Genomic DNA, 21,912 nt, shown 5'->3' with positions numbered 1-21,912 from the left:
TAAATTAAGAGGAAAGGACATTGACATCCATATATATTTGACAGGCTGGCTCCAATACTTCCAACTGAATGAAAGACAAGGAAAATAGGGTTTGCTGGAGAAATATCAAAACTAAAGGGAACTCTAATCCAGCCTAAAGGAAAATATCTATCTAAAATGTATAATCTGCTCCACAATTCACACCCTGCCATCAAAGAACTTTTGTCTCACTTAAAGCACTCAACCTTTTCTGAGGATGAACACCTCAGAACACATAGGGACAGAGAAAGCTAAAAGATTCTGCAGCTTGATTGCCCCCAAATGGCAGAACCTTCAGAGTGCTCCTTGCAGGCGTGTCTTAAACTTTAATACCATGGGGCTCCAACCATTTGTGCCATATGACCAAGTAAGGCATCTTTCCAACTGCAGCAGCCCCATTTCCTTTGTAAAAGATTTTGGGCTATTATTCTGCCCAACCCTGCTGTAGATCACCTCATGAAAGCTTTCGGCCAAATATCTAATGACATCCTCAAAGACAAGAAAAATCTATTCCTTTACACAACAACAGCTGCCAGAATATTGATTGCAAAAAAACTGAAGGGAGTGAAAATTCCATCAGTATCAGAATGGCAAAACAAAATCGGCGAGTTTGTAGAAACGGCAAAATTGACAGCAATTATAAGAGGCCACTCAAATCAGAGAATAATTAGAGAGTGGGATGGAGTGAAGGAATAAATGAAAAAATATGGTCCCGGAATTCAAATATTAATAGATAATGTGTAAAACATGCAGGGGTAAGCAAGAAAATAATAGAATCAATTGAATAATTATTAAATTATAACAACACAACAAGATGGAAGAAGTAAAATATTGGGATCACACATGGGTGAAGGGGAGTGGGGGTATATGGGAATCTATAACATCATTTATAATATAATTTGTTAATTGTGTTGTATTTACATACAACAAATGGAAGCCTAGATTATTTAGATATATTTTAATTTAGGTAATCTATGTAATAGGCTTATATTAGAAAATGAATATGTATTTTGAATTTGATGTTTGTAAAAAAAAATGATTTTGAAAGAAAAAAATGGATTTTTCATTCTCTCTGCAAGAGAAGAGAAGAGAAGAGAAGAGAAGAGAAGAGAAGAGAAGAGAAAGGCAGTGCTACATCTGGCGCAGTCATTAGGGAGGTGCATTCAGGGATTAATTCACAAAAAAGAGGAGGGGATCCTAACAGCCAGAAAGGGTGCTCTGCTTGGAAAGCAGCAAAGAGCTGGCTGCCCTGTCCCTTCCTGCTCCTTCTTCTTCTTCTTCTTCTTCTTCTTCTTCTTCTTCTTCTTCTTCTTCTTCTAATGAGACCTGGAGCAAAGCAGGCCGAGTTCCCGGCTTCGTCATCGGTGCCATTTGCAGAAGGGTGGTTTGCACAGATCCCCACCACCCCACCCCCTTCCTTTTGTCTCACTTAAAACACTCAACCTTTTCTGAGGATGCACACCTCAGAACACATAGGGACAGAGAAAGCTAAAAGATTCTGCAGCTTGATTGCACCCAAATGGCAGAACATTTAGAGTGCTCCTTGCAGGCGTGTCTTAAACTTTAATAACATGGGGCGCCAACGATTTGTGCCATATGACCAAGCAAGGCATCTTTCCAACTGCAGCAGCCCCATTTCCTTTGTAAAAGATGGAAAAAACACAGTTCCATGAAACAACAGGTAATGTAGTGTGAAAGAAACATTGCGAGGGGGACAGAAGCCCTAACAGAATAATCAGGTACACCAAAACAATAATCAACAGTTCTAAATACAGCCTATGGCACAAAACCATTCAATGTATAATCTCCTCCACAATTCACATCCTGCCATGAAATAACTTTTGTCTCACTTAAAGCACTCAACCTTTTCTGAGGATGCACACCTCAGAACACAAACGGACAGCGGAAGCTAAAAGGACAGGCCAGTGACTTCTGTCTTGCAAGTAAATTTTTCAGATGACCCAGACCTTTTCTCAAAAGGGGGGGAAGAGGAAGAAAGATGGAGGAGAAATTGGAATGTTAATACCCCCCTCCAAATCTGGGGCAAACTGGTGGAGACGATAGCAGTGGGGAAGCTATGTAGAAAATCTTATTTTTTATAAGCCCCCGATTTTCCCCCAGCATAACTAATTTTTATTTGGCTTTGGCTTTCTGTAAATTTAATTACCCAAAGTGTATTTCTACATATAAAGCAGGGGACCAAAACACTGGAAAGAAAATACAGTCTTGAAGAGACTAGTAAATTAATTGTGATGACTATGTTGGATTTCTATTTCTTTTGTTGAGTCAGAGTACTACAATCAAGTGCTAGCATATAACTTAGGATGCTTCTAGATTCCATGTTCTGTTTTTTGTGAAGCTCATTGTGTTTAACACAATGTGACAAATCAGGTAAAACTGTTAACAGCCACACAGTTCACACCCTGCCCTTAATGAACCTTTCAGTTACTGCACACACTCCAAATTTGCGGAGGATTCACCTGTGTTACTCGCAGCCAGGTATTCCCAAACCCCTCAACACAAGTGTCCTTTCTCATTTTCTGCACCCCAATACAATCCCTTGCCAATACCTTACCAAAAACACCTATACCTTTTCCCCATACAAATATTTAACTTTAACATAGAAAATACACACTAATATAAGCAACATCAAAACACCAAAATCCAGTATAATCACAGGGTGCCAAGCCAAATTTAAAATGTTGGTCATGGTAGAGCTCTATCCTGAAAAGATGTCCCACCAATGGTGTGTGGTTCAATCCTGAATATCCTGAGTGACTCTTCTTAGCTTGGCTTGTTTTACTACGGCAATATTAGTACTTTGCAGAATGACACATTCCAAGTTTTTCCGCAATCTTCATGTACTTTCTCATTCCTTTTCTCCAAGCAGACTGAATCCCTCGCAATTATTATTATTATTATTTTTAAAGCTCTGAACACTCAGATTCTTCATTCTAATTTACTGGTCAGGAGATTTCTTACTCAAATCGCACACTTCCAACATTGCAACAGCTTGTGACAAATGTGGACTGATCTGTCGTTTGCTCAGAAATAAGGGCAACAAAAAAACAACAACTTTACATATATGCAGCTTGTATGTATATTTTGGAATATAGTTTTTTAACAACATTTTTTTGGGGTGAAGTAGGGGGTATATGGGAACCAATAATATCATTTATAATATATTCTGTTGATTGCATTGTATTTACATGCAGCAAAGGGAAACCTAGTGCAATTAGATATATTTTAATTTAGGTAATCTATGTAATAGGCTTGTGTTAGAAAATGAGTATGGATTTTGAATTTGATGTTTGTTTGCAAATGACTGTCACCATCAGCCACGGGAAGCGCAGGGCCATGTTAGCAGCAAGGGACATGCGACAAATATGAATGGCCACGCCTGGCAGGAGAGGCGAAGATGGAGAAGACGGAAGGGGAAACATTTGATTTTATCTATTTGCATACTGCAGGGCATCATAACAGTTTTCCAAACAAATAAACAATTTTTAACGAAGAAGACGGAACCAGAATGATTGGCAACTAAAGCAAAATCTTTAGTTTTATCATCACATCTTAAGCCAGCCTATGGGACCAAACAATAAATTTAGTGTAGAGCACAGACAATGTGTGCTGCTGATACTGTGAGTTTTGCTGTGTCAGGATTGTTAACTCCTGGACTGAGATTATACTATGCTGGAGATATAAAGAAGTAATTTAAATTTGCAGGGTCGCATTTAACTTGCCTTAAAAGGTGGAGAGAGAAATCTAGTATTTGCACTTAGCAAAAAAAGAAAAGATAAGAAATGGGGGGCGGGGGAAAGAGCAAACCCTATCGAAGGAAAATTGTGTATGTCCTGCAACTTTGTATAACAATAGCTTTAAAATGAATAAGTGGTTTATTAATAAAGAAAGTAAAAAAGAACACTTTTTCTTTACCTTCTTGTAGAAAACCATTCTAATATTCTGTGTGTAAAAAGCCTCTGCATTATATTGTAATTTGATATTTTTGTAATTAAGACAAGAACCTTGTGGACTCTCAGAAAAAAGAACAAAAAAGAATTTAAAGAGCTTCTTCCTGCCGCTCTCATTCACCGTGTTGAGTGTTGTGATTGTGGTGGCTTGCATTGCCTTGGTCCGCCTCCCAGGGACCATCCAGCAGAGGGTGGGACAAGCCATTCCTGGGACAGTTCTTCATTCAGTAGGACTTGAAAATAAAGATATTTTTCACATCCAAAAATACCAAGAAAAAGAGAAACATTTGAATTTTCAATCTGTCTGCAAAAGGAGAGAAGAAAGATGCAGTGCTTCATCAGGCACAATCATTAGAGAGGTTCATTCAGGGATAAATTCACAAAAAAGAAGAGGGGATCCTAAGCTTAGTACAAAAAATTGAAAAGCTTAGTACAAAAAAAAAAGTTTATAGTGTGGGTGTTCACCTTTGTTGTTGCCTTGTTCAATGGCCTGACACTGCTGCAACTGGCTCTGATTTCGCTCTTCACTATTCCCCTTCTTAATGAAAAGCACCAGGTGGAAATTGACCATTCTTGTGAACCAGAATCTCAGAAATGCACTGGCAAAAGTCCCAGGTTAAACCCAGGGGTGAAGCGCAAACCTCAACCCCTCAAGTCAAGTTCATTGCCGATGGCCCAGCCGAGGGGAATGGAGCTTTTGCCTGGCCAAGCCGTCGAGTGGGTGCAGGGTCGCACCCAGGGAGGATTCCTATGTTGGGAAAAGTATCCAGTAAATGTTAGAATTTAATCTGTGTGTGGTGTGTTAGAACTGTTGCGTGAGGCCCTTTCTGCAGTTCTGAGTTGGTTCAGAAAACAAAGCAGAGTTTGAAAGGAGAGTCTTTACAATGGGTGACCTGGGGGAAGAAGTTGAAGTCTGGTAAAGGTGGCAAGCTGGGGAGAGGGTCAGAGCACGATGGTTGATGTTATTATGAATCCTAAACTGCAGCCATGGAAGAGTTTGTTTTTTGAAAAATAAAAAAATAAAAAACCTTAAATGAAGAAGAAGAGGAAGAGGGGGAAACAACCAGGTATACAATGGAAATTGAATAATATTGTATAAAAAGGATAATATAAGAGCATTTAGTTAGAAGACTTTGAAATTGAGGTAGAATAATGTAAGCAGAACTAGTAAATACTTAAAGAACCAGAAGGGGAAGTTGAGGGGAGTCTTTGGGTGGGGGGAGAACTGGATTTTATTTCATCCTTTTCTCTTCTTATGTTTAAGATGATTATGCTGATTTTAACATTGTATAACTGTAAAACTCAATTTAAAAAATTTAAAGAGGAAGAGGCAGAGGAGGAATACTACTGCTCAACTTTATGATCAGTCAAAATACTTGCTACTGCAAAGGTAGCATTTCTGTTTTTTAAATATATACATGGGGCTTTTTTACAAAGAAAAGCATTTTCTGTGTGCACACAATAGAGAATCAACCAGGCTGGCAAACAAGGGGCAGTATTGATCTCTCTCTCTCGAGGTTGCTTGCTTGCTTCTCCCGCCTTAAGGAAGGAAATCTTGCCCTTCTGAAAATCCCTGCTGGTTTCTCCTCCTTCATGGCCATGAAAGGAATCAGCCCCGTCAGATCAGTCAGGATCTGCTAGGAAGCAAGCTGTGTGCTGCCTCTCTGATCAGAGCCTCACCATCACCCAGGGAACGAACAACAGAACGAAGCCCCTTGGCCAGTGACTCCTGCTGCAAAGGCCTTCAATAAAATGTGATGAGTCTTGCAAAAAACAAACAAACAAGACCCTGGCTCAGGAGGGGCCCAAGAACCTCCTTTACAACATGAATGACTGCTACTCCAAGTTGCGCAAGCTGGTGCCGAGGATCCCGCAAGGAACCAAAGTCAGCCAAGTGGAAATCTTGCAGCATGTCATCGACTATATCTTTGACCTGTAGATCGTACTAGAGGAACAGGCGAAGAAGGGGCAAGATCCGCCCTCAGCCAAGACTTCCTTACTCTCTTTAAAAGCTGCAGAGCGGGCATCCGAACTTTGCTCAAAAGAGGAGAGGAATCTCTGCCACTAACCTCTTAAAACAGACTGCAAGTGTGGGATCCTGGCATTTGGTTCTCTCCAGTGAGACAGGAGATAGAAGAGAGAGAGAGTAAAAGACCTGAACAGGGGAAAGGATTAGATGTTTTAACCCTGTGCACCCAGTAATGAAGAGACCACCATCATTCACTTCCAGATAAACTGTAGAACATGGGTCTGGCCAGCCAGTTTCAGATGCCTTGACTGGTCTTCCAGAAACAACTTTCTGCCCTCAATCTGTTATTCTCTTCCAACGGCCTGAAAACAAAATTTGCAGGCCGGGGAGGGGGGCGGTGAAAGCAAGCCCACTTTTCAATAACTATCATGTGGCTGTATTAAACAAGAAGAAACTTTGCAGAAGAAGAAATTTTGTGGCGTTTGTGTGTCAGACTGGGCAAATTATTATTAATAAAGCTCTGAACACACAGATTCTTCATGCTAGTTTACTGGTCAGGAGATTTCTTACCATAAATTGTACTTCCTTTGGTGTGTGGTTTTTTTAAAAAAACTTTTCATAAAAGCTTTTTGCATAATAAATCTTAAGCTGGTGTTTCTTTAAAAAACCATATATATATATACACACAAACACACACATATGTATCTACATATACATATATATATATATAAACACACACACATATGTGTGTGTGAACGGCAGTGCTTCATCAGGCACAGTCATTAGGAAGGTTCATTTAGGGATTAATTAATAAAAAAGAGGAGGGGGTCCTTTTCAGCACTTTTCTGCACAAAAATTGATTCCCTTGCAAACATGCAATCAGGTGGTATAGCCACACAGTTCACACCCTTCCTCTCAGGCAGGAATCCCTCCTTCAGGAGGTACAATGACACCATTTGCAGCCACTGGAATCAGCCAGCAAGTGATCCACAAGAGCCAGACTCTGGGCTTGAAGAATTCCAAGCACATTTATCTGGATTTTTCATTCTCCCTACAAGAGAAGAGAAGAGAAAGACAGTGCTACATCTGGCTCCGTCATTAGGGAGGTGCATTCAGGGATTAAACAACAAAAAAGAGGAAGGGATCCTAACAGCCAGAAAGGGTGCTCTGCTTGAAAAGCTGCAAAGAGATGGCTGCCCCTTCCCTTCCTCCTCCTCCTCCTCCTCCTTCTTCTTCTGCTGCTAGTGGAGGCCTGGAACAAGGCGGGCCGAGTTCTCGGCTTCGTCATGGCTGCCATGGGGCCACATTCACTCCGTCCTCCCTGCTCTGCTGGTCCACGTGGCCATTTGCAGAGGGGTGGTTTCCGCAGACCCCCACCATCCCACCCCCCTTCCTCTATGCTAGGTAAATAGAATTCAAGGATTTCCCACAGTTTCTGTACAGACATCAGCTACATGAATGCTTCAGCCCTCTTCTATAGCAAGATGGATTCACGCCATCAAGTGCTACAGGCATACAACACAAACCCTGTGATTCAAGAACTTTTCCATTACTTAAACAGCTCCACATTTGCCACGGCGGCAGAAACACTGTCAACTTGAATGTGCTGGACATCTGTGGTTTTCTGCCTCCCCCCACCCTCTTTTACTCCCACTTTCCTCCTCCATATGATAAAACTTTCCTCTTCATTCCTTCTGCTATAGTACTGTCTTTCCTTTTAAAATAAAAAAATGCAGGTTTCTCCACAGTTTCTGTACATACATCAGCAATATGTATGCTTCAGCCCTTTCCTACACCAATATGGATTCCTTTCCAAACATGCCTTCAGGTGGTACAGCCACACAGTTCACACCCAGCCTTTAATGTACTTTTCAGTTACTGCACACACTCCAAATTTGCGGAGGATGCACCTGTGTTACTCGCAGCTGGGTATTCCCAAACCCCTCAACACAAGGGTCCTTTCTCCTTTTCTGCATCACGATTCAATCCCTTGCCAACACCTTACCAGAAGATGCAGCCACACAACTCAGACCTTATATAATCCATGGAAGAAATATAAATATCTCCTAGAACCTACAAGCCCTCGGTGCATTTCACCCATCGAAGCCTTTGGCTTGAGAAAGAAAAACATGAAGGGAAATTGGGCAACATATAAAATGTTATTGGGGGGAAATTAATAAATTAAGAGGAAAGGACTTTGACATCCATATATATTTGACAGGCTGGCTCCAATACTTCCAACTGAATGAAAGACAAGGAAAATAGGGTTTGCTGGAGAAATATCAAAACTAAAGGGAAATCTAATCCAGCCTAAAGGAAAATATCTATCTAAAATGTATAATCTCCTCCACAATTCACACCCTGCCATCAAAGAACTTTTGTCTCACTTAAAACGCTCAACCTTTTCTGAGGATGAACACCTCTGAACACATAGGGACAGAGAAACCTAACACATTCTGCAGCTTGATTGCCCCCAAATGGCAGAACATTCAGAGTGCTCCTTGCAGGCGTGTCTTAAACTTTAATACCATGGGGCTCCAACCATTTGTGCCATATGACCAAGGAAGGCATCTTTCCAACTGCAGCAGCCCCATTTCCTTTGTAAAAGATTTTGGGCTATTATCCTGCCCAACCCTGCTGTAGATCACCTCATGAAAGCTTTCGGCCAAATATCTAATGACATCCCCAAAGACAAGAAAAATCTATTCCTTTACACCACAACAGCTGCCAGAATATTGATTGCAAAAAAACTGAAGGGAGTGAAAATTCCATCAGTATCAGAATGGCAAAACAAAATCGGCGAGTTTGTAGAAACGGCAAAATTGACAGCAATTATTAGAGGCCACTCAAATCAGAGAATAATTAGAGAGTGGGATGGAGTGAAGGAATAAATGAAAAAATATGGTCCCAGAATTCAAATGTTAATAGAGAATGTGTAAAACATGCAGGGGTAAGCAAGAAAATAATAGAATCAATTGATTATTAAATTATAACAACACAACAAGATGGAAGAAGTAAAATATTGGGATCACACATGGGTGAAGGGGCGTGGGGGTATATGGGAATCTATAATATCATTTATAATATAATTTGTTAATTGTGTTGTATTTACCTACAAAAAATGGAAGCCTAGATTATTTAGATATATTTTAATATAGGTAATCTATGTAAAAGGCTTATATTAGAAAATGAATATTTATTTTGAATTTGATGTTTGTAAAAAAAATGATTTTGAAAGGAAAAAAATGGATTTTTCATTCTCTCTGCAAGAGAAGAGAAGAGAAGAAAAGAGAAGAAAAGAAAAGAGAAGAGAAAGGCAGTGCTACATCTGGCGCGGTCATTAGGGAGGTGCATTCAGGGATTAATTCACAAAGAAGAGGAGGGGATCCTAACAGCCAGAAAGGGTGCTCTGCTTGGAAAGCAGCAAAGAGCTGGCTGCTCCGTCCCTTCCTCCTCCTCCTCCTCCTCCTCCTCCTCCTCCTCCTCCTCCTTCTACTGCTGCTAACGAGACCTGGAGCAAAGCAGGCCGAGTTCCCGGCTTAGTCATCGGTGCCATTTGCAGAAGGGTGGTTTCCGCAGCCCCCCACCATCCCACCCCCTTCCTCTATACTATGTAAATAGAATTACAGGATTTCCCACAGATTCTGCTTTCCTTTTCATAGCTGCTGCTCAAGTACTATCTTTCCTTTTGAAATAAAAAAATGCAGGTTTCTCCACAGTTTGTTTACATACATCAGCAATATGTTTGCTTCAGCCTTTCCTACACCAATATGTATTCCTTTCCAAACATGCCTGCAGGTGGTACAGCCACACAGTTCACACCCAGCCTTTAATGAACTTTTCAGTTACTGCACACACTCCAAATTTGCGGAGGATGCACCTGTGTTACTCGCAGCCAGGTAATCCCAAACCCCTCAACACAAGGGTCCTTGTCATCCATTTTAATTTAGGTAATCTATGTAATAGGCTTATGTTAGAAAATGAATATGTATTTTGAATTTGATGTTTGTAAAAAAAAAATGATTTTGAAAGAAAAAAAATGGATTCAGAGTGCTCCTTGCAGGCGTGTCTTAAACTTTAATACCATGGGGCTCCAACCATTTGTGCCATATAACCAAGCAAGGCATCTTTCCAACTGCAGCAGCCCCATTTCCTTTGTAAAAGATGGAAAAAACACAGTTCCATGAAACAACAGGTAATGTAGTGTGAAAGAAACATTGCGAGGGGGACAAAAGCCCTAACAGAATAATCAGGTACACCAAAACAATAATCAACAGTTCTAAATACAGCCTATGGCACAAAACCATTCAATGTATAATCTCCTCCACAATTCACATCCTGCCATCAAAGAACTTTTGTCTCACTTAAAGCACTCAACCTTTACTGAGGATGCACACCTCAGAACACAAACGGACAGCGGAAGCTAAAAGGACAGGCCAGTGACTTCTGTCTTGCAAGTAAATTTTTCAGATGACCCAGACCTTTTCTCAAAAGGGGGGGAAGAGGAACAAAGATGGAGGAGAAATTGGAATGTTAACACCCCCCTCCAAATCTGGGGCAAACGGGTGGAGACGATAGCAGTGGGGAAGCTATGTAGAAAATCTTATTTTTTATAAGCCCCTGAATTTCCCCCAGCATAACTAATTTTTATTTGGCTTTGGCTTTCTGTAAATTTAATTACCCAAAGTGTATTTCTACATATATAGCAGGAGACCAAAACACTGGAAAGAAAATACAGTCTTGAAGAGACTAGTAAATTAATTGTGATGACTATGTTGGATTTCTATTTCTTTTGTTGAGTCAGAGTACTACAATCAAGTGCTAGCATATAACTTAGGATGCTTCTAGATTCCATGTTCTGTTTTTTGTGAAGCTCATTGTGTTTAACACAATGTGACAAATCAGGTAAAGACTGTTAACCTGTTAACAACAACACAGTTCACACCCTGCCCTTAATGAACCTTTCAGTTACTGCACACACTCCAAATTTGCGGAGGATGCACCTGTGTTACTCGCAGCCAGGTATTCCCAAACCCCTCAACACAAGTGTCCTTTCTCATTTTCTGCACCCCAATACAATCCCTTGCCAATACCTTACCAAAAACACCTATACCTTTTCCCCATACAAATGTTTAACTTTAACATAGAAAATACACACTGATATAAGCAACATCAAAACACCAAAATCCAGTATAATCACAGGGTGCCAAGCCAAATTTAAAATGTTGGTCATGGTAGAGCTCTATCCTGAAAAGATGTCCCACCAATGGTGTGTGGTTCAATCCTGAATATCCTGAGTGACTCTTCTTAGCTTGGCTTGTTTTACTACGGCAATATTAGTACTTTGCAGAATGACACATTCCAAGTTTTTCCGCAATCTTCATGTACTTTCTCATTCCTTTTCTCCAAGGAGACTGAATCCCTCGCAATTATTATTATTATTTTTAAAGCTCTGAACACTCAGATTCTTCATGCTAATTTACTGGTCAGGAGATTTCTTACTCAAATCGCACACTTCCAACCATGCAACAGCTTGTGACAAATGTGGACTGATCTGTCGTTTGCTCAGAAATAAGGGCAACAAAAAAACAACAACTTTACATATATGCAGCTTGTATGTATATTTTGGAATATAGTTTTTTAACAACTTTTTTGGGGTGAAGTAGGGGGTATATAGGAACCTATAATATCATTTATAATATAATCTGTTGATTGCATTGTATCTACATGCAACAAAGGGAAGCCTAGTGCAATTAGATATATTTTAATTTAGGTAATCTATGTAATAGGCTTGTGTTAGAAAATGAGTATGGATTTTGAATTTGATGTTTGTTTGCAAATGACTGTCACCATCAGCTGCAGGAAGCCCAGGGCCATGTCAGCAGCAAGGGACATGCTACAAATATGAATGGCCACACCTGGCAGGAGAGGCAAAGATGGAGGACACGGAAGGGGAAACATTTGATTTTATCTATTTGCATACTGCAGGGCATCATAACAGGTTTCCAAACAAATAAACAATTTTTAACGAAGAAGACGGAACCAGAATGATTGGCAACTAAAGCAAAATCTTTAGTTTTATCATCACATCTTAAGCCAGCCTATGGGACCAAACAATAAATTTAGTGTAGAGCACAGACAGCCGAGTGGAACGTATGACAGATGTGGATGAACACATCTTGGTCACACTGAGGAATTTCACTACAAAGAGCCAAGGAAATGGGACTGGCTAGCAAGGCAAAATGGAGGAGAAATTGAAACTGGCTGAAGAAGAAAGAGCCAGGCATATCCAGCGGAGCTAGAGGAGGAGAAGAACAAGATCCTGGGTGCTTTTGAGCAGATGCGCAACTTCTTGGAGGAGCTGCATCGCTTTTGGCTGACCGAGCTGGAGGATCTGGAGAAGGAGATGAAGAAGAAAAAGGAAATAAATATTGCCAAGCTCTCGGAGGATATCGCCGGTCTCGGTGTGAGACGCACAGAAATGGAGAAGAAGTGCCACCTGCCCGCTATTGAGTTCCTGAAGGGCATCGGGACTATGGTGACCAGGTATCAGGAGTTGAAAAGAAGGCGGACACTGCTGGGAATCTCTCCAGGCATGGAAGAGAGACTCATAATTTACACTCAGAAAAATTCATTTCTGAAGGATACCATGGAGAATTGCAAAGGGCTACCAATGCAGGCACTGAACAAAGTGTATATCGCTCTGGAGTCAGGAACAGAACACCCTTTTCTTGTTATAACCTGAAGAGTTTGAGAAGAAGAAGAAAGGCAGGACGCGCTGGACAACCCTGGGAGATTCGACAGCATGCTCTACGTGCTGGGCCATGCAAAATTCACCTCAGGAAGATATTGGTGGGAGGTGGTGGTGTAAGAGGAGGAGGAGGAAAGGGAATGGGACACCTGGGGAAGTTGAGGGGTCTTTGGGTGGGGGGAGAACTGGATCTTATTTCATCCTTTTCTCTTCTTATGTTTAAGATGATTATGCTGATTTTAACATTGTATGACTGTAAAACCCAATTAAAAAAAATTAAAAAGGAAGAGGAGGAAAACTACCGCTCAACTTTATGATCAGTGAAAATATTTGCTATTGCAAAGGTAGCATTTCTGTTTTTAAAATATATACATGGCCATGAAAGGAATCAGCCCCACTCATATCAGTCAGGATCTGCTAGGAAGCAAGCTGTGTGCTGCCTCTCTGATCAGAGCCTCACCATCACCCAGGGAACGAACAACAGAACGAAGCCCCTTGGCCAGTGACTCCTGCTGCACAGGCCTTCCATAAAATGTGATGAGTCTTCTCAAAACGAAAAAACCACAGCCCGGCTCAGGAGGAGCTCAAGAACCTCCTTTACAACATGAATGACTGCTACTCCAAGCTGCGCGAGCTGGTGCTGAGGATCCCGCAAGGCACGAAAGTCAGCCAAGTGGAAATCTTCCAGCACGTTATCGACTAGATCTATGACCTGCAGATCGTGTTAGAGGAAGGGGCAAAGAAGGGGCAAGATCCTCCCGCAGCCGAGACTTCCCTACTCTCTTTAAAAGCTGCAGAACGGGCATCCGAACATGAAGGAAGAAATGGCTCGCCATCTGCACAAGTACCAAGACCTTCTGAATGTAAAGATGGCTCTTGATATTGAGATTGCCACTTACAGGAAACTGCTGGAGGGAGAAGAGAGCAGAATCACAATGCCCATTCCGACTTTTGCATCCCTGAACCTGAGAGAAACAAAATTTGAGTCTATCCAAATAGACACGCACTCCAAGAGAACACTTCTTATCAAGACTGTTGAAACTAGAGATGGAGAAGTTATCAATGACACTTCTCACCATGATGAACTGGAGTGAAGAAAAGAAGAGCACATCTTCCTTGTGCCAAAATGAACCCTTAGCAATTTAGAATATTTGTTAGGAAAGCAGCAGCAGAGATATCCTCCCCTTATCTTGACTTATTTGCTTCCATTATAAGGGGGGAAGAGAAGCATGCATGTGTGAAAAGCAATGTTGTCCAATGAAATTTGATATTGTGTCATTCCAGGCCGACAGATTTTTGAAGAAAAATTCAATGGTGCATAGCGGGCTATCAGTCCGTGTGTAGTTCAGATTCTGCAGTTTGATTGCACCCAAACGGCAGAACTTTCAGAGTGCTGAGATTATACTGTGCTGGAAATGTAAAGAAGGACTTTCAATTAGCAGTGTCACATTTAACTTCCCTTAAAAGGTGGAGAGAAAAATCTAGTATTTGAACTTAGCAAAAAAAGAAAAGAAAAGAAAAGGGGGGCGGGGGAAAGAGCAAACCCTATTGAGGGAAAATTGTGCATGCCCTGCAGCTTTGTATAACGATAGCTTAAAAACTATGGCTTATCAATAAAGAAAGGAAAAAAGAATATCTTTTCTTTACCTTCTGGTAAGAAACCATTCTAATATTCTGTGTGTAAAAAGTCTCTGTATGATATTGTAATTTGATTTTTTGTAATTAAGACAACAACCTCATGCACTCTCCCAAAAAAGAACAAGAAAGAATTTAAACAGCTTTTTCCTGCTGCTCTCATTCACCGTGTTGAGTGTTGTGAGTGTGGTGGCTTGCATTGCCTTGGTTCGCCTCTCAGGGACCATCCAGTAGAGGACGGGACAAGCCATTCCTTGGACCTCAGCCAGGATCCAGGAGGAGTCCCCCCACCACCAGTGCTCTTCCAGTAGGGGAGAGTAGTGGATCCGGGTGCGCATGAGGGGCAGGGGCTCCTGAGACCTCTAGTCGTCTTTCGAATGGACAATGTTGAAACAGAGCTTTATCGAATGCCAATGCTGGTCTCTATGATCCCTATTGATAGTTGTTATGATTTCTTCATTCAGTGAGACTTGAAAATAAAGATATTTTTCACATCCAAAAAAACCAAGAAAAAGAAAAACATTTATTTGGATTTTCATTCGGACTGCAAAAGAAGAGAAGAAAGACACAGTGCTTCATCAGGCACAATCATTAGAGAGGTTCATTCAGGGATTAATTAACAAAAAAGAAGAGGGGATCCTAACAGCCAAAAAGGCTGCATCATATTCGTGTTTCGCAACCCTTTCGTGTGCCTGTCCCTCTCTGAAAAGCTTAGTACAAAAAATTGAAAAGCTTAGTACAAAAGAAAAGTTTATAGTGTGGATGCTCACCTATGTTGTTGCCTTGTTCAATGGCCTGACACTGCTGCAACTGGCTCTGATTTCGCTCTTCACTATTCCCCTTCTTAATGAAAAGCACCAGGGGGAAATTGACCATTCTTGTGAACCAGAATCTCAGAAATGCACTGGCAAAAGTCCCAAGTTAAACCCAGGGGTGAAGCGCAAACCTCAACCCCTCAAGTCAAGTTCTACAGTCAGTGCAAATCTTTGGTACTGCAATTGTAGTATTGTTATTTTTAATATATAAAATTGCCGGTTTCCCACAGTTTCTGTACGTACATCAGCTATATGTACGCTTTGCCCTCTTTCTATACGAGGATTGTCTTAGAAACACGCCATCAGGTGGTACAGCCACACAACTCAGGGCAGGGCATCATAACAGGCTTCCAAACAAATAAACAACTTTTAACCAGGAGGAAGGAACAAGAATGATCGGTAACTAGAGCAAAATCTTTAGTTTTATCTTCACATCTTAAGCCAGCCTATGAGACAAAACAATATATTTGGTGTAGAGCACAGATAGCCAAGTGGAACGTATGGCAGATGTGGATGAATACTTCTAGGTTACATTGAGGAATTTGACCGCAAAGAGCCAAGGAAATGGGACTGGCTAGCAAGGCAAAATGGGGGGGGGGGATTGGAATTTTAATACCCCCCCCCATTTGGGACAAACTGGTGGAGGTGATAGCGATGGGGCAGCTACAAGAATTTTTGCGGAAAAGGCGTTTGCAAAACAACTAAGGAAACAGTTCAAAGTAAAATATTTAGGACCAGCAAAAAACGATCTTGGTCAAGAGATCCAGTGATGGAAGATTTTTGTTAAGTGAAAGAAAGACAATCATTGAAAGCAACAACATGCACAAATGGCTATAAATTCGGGAATTGTGTTGTATGATGTGTGAATACTTTTGAATATGTTTATAATACTGTATTCTGTTCGAATGAGAGGGGGTGTTAGGAATACATTCTTTAAGAAACAGATAAAAGTTCCTGGAGGCTTTAAAAAGGGTTCCAGAATTTTCTTTAGTGCCTAGGAGTGGCACTCTAGGATTGATTGGTGTCCACTGGTGGTGCAAATAAAGGGAGGAAGTTGCAGGCTGCAATGTCCGTAGAAGGACAGCACACTCACACCCAACACACACAACACACAAAAACTCTCAGAACACACGCTGACAACAAGGTTGGAAGTAAGACAATGTGTGCTGCTGATACTGTGAGTTTTGCTGTGTCAGGATTGTTAACTCCTGGACTGAGATTATACTATGCTGGAGATATAAAGAAGTAATTTAAATTTGCAGGGTCGCATTTAACTTGCCTTAAAAGGTGGAGAGAGAAATCTAGTATTTGCACTTAGCAAAAAAAGAAAAGATAAGAAATGGGGGGCGGGGGAAAGAGCAAACCCTATCGAAGGAAAATTGTGTATGTCCTGCAACTTTGTATAACAATAGCTTTAAAACGAATAAGTGGTTTATTAATAAAGAAAGTAAAAAAGAACACTTTTTCTTTACCTTCTGGTAGAAAACCATTCTAATATTCTGTGTGTAAAAAGCCTCTGCATTATATTGTAATTTGATATTTTTGTAATTAAGACAAGAACCTTGTGCACTCTCAGAAAAAAGAACAAAAAAGAATTTAAAGAGCTTCTTCCTGCCGCTCTCATTCACCGTGTTGAGTGTTGTGATTGTGGTGGCTTGCATTGCCTTGGTCCGCCTCCCAGGGACCATCCAGCAGAGGGTGGGACAAGCCATTCCTGGGACAGTTCTTCATTCAGTAGGACTTGAAAATAAAGATATTTTTCACATCCAAAAAAACCAAGAAAAAGAAAAACATTTGAATTTTCATTCTGTCTGCAAAAGGAGAGAAGAAAGATGCAGCGCTTCATCAGGCACAAGCATTAGAGAGGTTCATTCAGGGATAAATTCACAAAAAAGAAGAGGGGATTCTCACAGCCAAAAAGTCTGCATCATATTCGTGTTTCGCAACCCTTTTGTGTGCCTTTCCCTCTCTAAAAAGCTTAGTACAAAAAATTGAAAAGCTTAGTACAAAAAAAAAAGTTTATAGTGTGGGTGTTCACCTTTGTTGGTGCCTTGTTCAATGGCCTGACACTGCTGCAACTGGCTCTGATTTCGCTCTTCACTATTCCCCTTCTTAATGAAAAGCACCAGGTTGAAATTGACCATTCTTGTGGCCAAAGTCCCAAGTTTAACCCAGGGGTGAAGCCCAAACCTCAACCCCTCAAGTGAAGTTCTATAGTCAGTGCAAATATTTGGCACTGCAATTGTAGTATTGTTCTTTTTAAAATATAAAATTGCAGGTTTTCCCACAGTTTCTGTACGTACATCAGCTATATGTACGCTTCTCCCTCTTTCTATACCAGGATTGACTTACAAACACGCCATCAGGTGGTACCGCCACAGAACTCAAACCCTGCAATTAAAGAACTCCTGTCAAGACACTTCTGAAGTGGCCTGCAAGTATTTCACTGAACTCCCAGTGCCCACTTTTAGAACAATGGCCACCTCCGGGACATGTGTGATTCCAGAAAGGCCATCAACTCAGTGTGATGCAGCAGCAGCTCCTATGCAGCCATCTGCTGTCACTTGGATCAGAGACAAGACAACATACAAGAAAAAGGTGTTTGCAACTGAGAACATTGGCTGGAACATGCCAGATGGGTGTGGTTGTCTGTCTACCCAGGATCCTTATGCTCCCCATTTACTCCTCCTTGCCCTACAACTCTCATCATAACAGCTTTCCAAACAAATAAACAACTTTTAACCAAGAGGAAGGAACCAGAATGATTGGCAACTCAAACTATTAATTTGGCTCAGGGTGCAGGTAGCCGAGTGGGACATACGATAGATGTAGATGAACACATCTAGGTCACACTGAGAAAACTTGACCATACAGTGATAAGGAAATGGGACTGGCCAGCGAGGCAAAGATGGAGGAGAAATTGGAATGTTAACCCCCCCCCCCCAAATCTGGGGCAAACTGGTGGAGACGATAGCGGTGGGGAAGCTACAAATATTCTTGGAAAGCACAGATAATTAAATGCATTCCCATGTAGGCTGAATCCTGGCCATGGGGGCTGAATCCACCCAATATTGAGAAGGCCAACATCTACCTTTGGGTTGTTGTCATGGGGAAGCAAATGACAGCCACCCTCAGCTGCAAGACACACACCATAGGTAGCCGACATGCGACATGCAGGACATGCGACAGATGTGGAAGGCCTGAGAATATACTATGATGTGTCATGCTTTAATTGGATCAGAGACTGGATTAAGTTAGATAATAATGACATTTTAGACTTGGAGGGATGGAACAACAGATACGATTGGCATGCCTATCTAATTTACAACAAAGTGGTGGTACATAAAGAATTTCTAAGTCATGTAATTAGAAATTCATTATATAAGGTCTGGGTGAGACATAGAAGGCTGTTAGAACCGAAAACACCATGGTGGGTCTCACCGTTAGAAGTAATATCAGTTAAAAAGAAAAATACGATAGGAAGAATGGTAACATACCAGGCGCTCCTTAAAGAGGAACAGGGCCAATTAAAACTAAGACCATACAAAGAGGTGACCCAATACTGCACCACATGGTTACAATATCACCAAAATGCCCAAATGTTCAATCAGGATAAAAAATAGGATTTGAAAAAGAAGAATGAAATTACAAAAAGTATTATTACAAAGCTCAAAAAAGAATATATCCAAAATGTATAATTTATTATTAAATTTGGAGTTAAAGGATGAAGAAGTAAAACAAGTTATGACTAAATGGGCATGTGATATAGGATACGTAATTCGGCTGGACCAATGGGAGAAATTATGGCAGTGTGATATTAAATTTATGACATGTTATACAATGAGAGAAAATTTCATGAAAATGGTGTACCAATGGTACTTAACTCTGGTAAAATTGGCTAAAATTCACAAATTAAAATCAAATACCTGCTGGAGATGCAAAAAAGAAATAGGAACAATGATTCACATGTGGTGGGAATGCCGACCTATTAAACAATTCCGGAATGAAATTTAGGAAGAAATCAAAAAGATGTTTAAAATATCTTTCAGTATAAGACCGGAGGCATTCCTTTTAGGTATAATCACAAACGATATTCCCGACAATCAAAGGAAAGTATTCCTTTATGCAATGACAGCTGCCAGGATGCTTATAGCAAAAAACTGGAAAGGGAGAAAAATTCCATCAATGAAAGAATGGCAAATCAAATTTTGTGACTATATAAATCTGGCAAGACACACAGCATTCATAAGGGGACAATCAGACCAGAAATTATTAAAAGAATGGGGATATGCTAAAGAGTATATGAAAAAACACTGTTCTGGAGTAAGTTTATCGGTATGTAATGAATGATGCTTTACAGGGTTAAAGTACAAAGATGGAAGTAATCTACATTAGACACAACAATACAGTAAGAGTAAAAATTTTGAGATCTTAGAACAAAGGAAGGAAGTCAATATGTCTTTATGTATGTATTGATTAGATTAGAAAGATGATATGGTTTTATTTGTAGATGTATGCTTTTTTGTCTTGTTTTTTACTTTGTTTTTCTTTCTTTTTTTGTATGTTTTGTTTTTCTTTCTTGTTTATACAGTATTATTTTGGATTTAATATTTGTAATTTTTCTTACAAAAGCATAGGTCTCTCATGAGACTGCTTGTTGAGATTGCAGTGTTCTTCTAGGGTTAATGCTAAGTGGGTTATATTGTGCCTTAATTGTAATGCCATTTAAAGATATATTTATTTTGAAAGTTGTACTATGCTGCACTCTAAAGAAAACAACTTTAGATGTGAAACTGTAAAATTATGTATTCATCTCATGGTATAAGTTATTTAGTAGGTTTAGCTACAGTATAGAAATATTAACCTAATCAACTAAAATGCTGAAACGGGTTTATTTAAATTATGTTAGTACTCTTTTTATAAGGGTACTTTCAATACTTTTTTTTAAAGCTTTTGATCTTAAAAATGCTAGTTTATACAATGATTTTGCATTGAAAATAAAATGTTTTTTTAAAAAAACATAAAAGAATTATTGGAAAACACAGATAATAAAATGCATTCCCATCTGGGTTGAATCCTGGCCATGGAGGTTCAATCCATCCAATATTGAGGGGGCCAACATCCCCCGTTGGGTTGTTGTCATGGGGAAGCAAATGACAGCCACCTTCAGCTACAAGAGACACACACCATAGGTAGCCGAGCGGGAAATGCGACAGAAGTGGAGGGACACATCTCGGTCTCATCAAGATATATAACTTCACAGAGAAGTGGGACTGGCAAGGGAAATGGCCCGCTGGTCGTGGATGAGGGAGAAGAATGGGAAACATTCCATGTATCCATCTGTAGATCATTTGCATGCTGCAGGGCTTCATACAATGTTTCTACACCAATAAACAAAACATAAATAAAAAGTTTTTTTCATGGTAACATTAGCATTGTATACAGAAACAATGGGTTTCTTTCATATCTTGAAGTATTGGTTTATTTAAGGTAGTTGTACCTTGAGCTTGTTTGAAGGTTCTAGCAGGGGTGCGCAGCTATCGTATACCCTTGACTCCTTCGATCTGGGATGGTCCTCCTCTTCCACCGAGAGCGAGGCTTCGGGAGGGACGCACATGGAGCAGTGAGGGAGGAAGGGGACACCCGCCTAGCCAGCCAGATCAGCCGAATCAACCCTGGTGATCAATGGGGTGACAGATGTCGCCGCCAGATCGCCGTCACATCTTTCCCTCGACTCCCCCTCCACGTTGGCGAGGCAGTGGGAAGGACGGAGCTCGGCGCCACCGCCGCAGCCAGCGGCCCTAGCTGTGGCAGAAGCAGCAGCTCAGTCATGGGAGAGTTTCATTCAGCGCGTGGAGGGAGCCCCGCGCGCGACAGCTTAGCGGGCTGCAGTGCTGCCATGCCCGCTCAGCGGTTTGCCGCCTCGTCTCCCCTTTCCGCGGGAGCTGAGACTTCCATGTCCTTGATTGAGAAGAAAGAAGCCAGCAGAGCGGGATTAATAGAGGATTGTTTCTGGTGGTCTTCTTATACAAAGGCTGCCTTCGAGGGTGGGGGAAGAAGGAAGAAAAAAACACCGTGCTTATTTAATGAGCTGTGAAATGAAGCGCTGCTGCTGCTAACCTCCCAATTCATCTGCTATTCATTGTGCTTAATATACATGTTTCTGCACTGTGCATTTAGAAAACATAGAGATAGAAAAAGCTAAAACTTTTTGCAGCTTGATTGCCTCCAAATGGCAGAAAATTCAGAGTGCTCCTTGCAGGCGTGTCTTAAACTTTAATACCATGGGGCTCCAACCATTTGTGCCATATGACCAAGTAAGGCATCTTTCCAACTGCAGCAGCCCCATTTCCTTTGTAAAAGATGGAGAAAACACAGTTCCATGGCAAAACAAGTTCTTTGTAAAAGATTTCGGGCTATTATCCTGCCCAACCCTGCTGTAGATCACCTCATGAAAGCTTTCGGCTAAATATCTAATGACATCCCCAAAGACAAGAAAGATCTACTCCTTTACACAACAACAGCTGCCAGAATATTGATTGCAAAAAAAAAAAAAAATCAGGAAGGGGGAGAATATCCCATCACTATCAAAATGGCAAAACAAACTCGGCGAGTTTGCAGAAATGGCAAAATTGACGGCAATTATTACAGGCCACCCAAATCAGAGAATAATTAGAGAGTGGAATGGAGTAAAGAAATACATGAAAAAATATGGTTCCGGAATTGAAATATTAATAGAGAATGTGTAAAACA

The 21,912-nt window shown here is 40.7% G+C and overlaps 2 pseudogenes across 2 annotated transcripts in view; one reads left to right on the top strand and one right to left on the bottom strand.

The window, feature by feature from the left end:
- LOC310698058 (putative G-protein coupled receptor 34) overlaps positions 1-21,912 on the bottom strand; it is a 197,003-nt pseudogene that overhangs the window by 129,222 nt on the left and 45,869 nt on the right. The window lies entirely within an intron of this gene.
- LOC310697895 (DNA-binding protein inhibitor ID-3-A-like) lies at positions 5,170-6,135 on the top strand (annotated as a pseudogene). The gene is made up of 2 exons: positions 5,170-5,679; positions 5,722-6,135. The product of its transcript is annotated as a DNA-binding protein inhibitor ID-3-A-like (transcript).

The sequence above is a fragment of the Podarcis liolepis genome, assembly GCF_965112155.1.
Source record: "Podarcis liolepis genome assembly, chromosome: Z".
Taxonomy (NCBI): Eukaryota; Metazoa; Chordata; class Lepidosauria; order Squamata; family Lacertidae; genus Podarcis; species Podarcis liolepis.
This window is presented reverse-complemented; position numbering and strand designations above follow the sequence as displayed.